The sequence below is a fragment of the Acanthisitta chloris genome, unplaced genomic scaffold (assembly GCF_000695815.1).
Source record: "Acanthisitta chloris isolate BGI_N310 unplaced genomic scaffold, ASM69581v1 scaffold38892, whole genome shotgun sequence".
Classification (NCBI taxonomy): Eukaryota; Metazoa; Chordata; class Aves; order Passeriformes; family Acanthisittidae; genus Acanthisitta; species Acanthisitta chloris.
In genome coordinates, this window is record NW_008659445.1 from 1 (window position 1) to 250 (window position 250).

A 250-nucleotide genomic window follows, 5' to 3' on the forward strand; every position below is an offset into this window, starting at 1 on the left:
AAAAACCTTGCCCCCGAGCACCGGGGAGCGATCCCGGACACCCTAAGGGCACCGGAGAGCAATCCCGGACCTCGGAAAGGCACCAAGGAATTCATCCCGTCCCCACTGAGGGCACGGGGGAACTTTCTCCCACCTCCTTAGGGGCACCGGAGAACCCTCCCGTACCCCCTAAAGGCACCGGGGAGCACTTCCATTCCCGCTAAGGGCACCGGGGAGAACCCTCCCAGCCCCCGCCCTGGCCTCGTGCAGC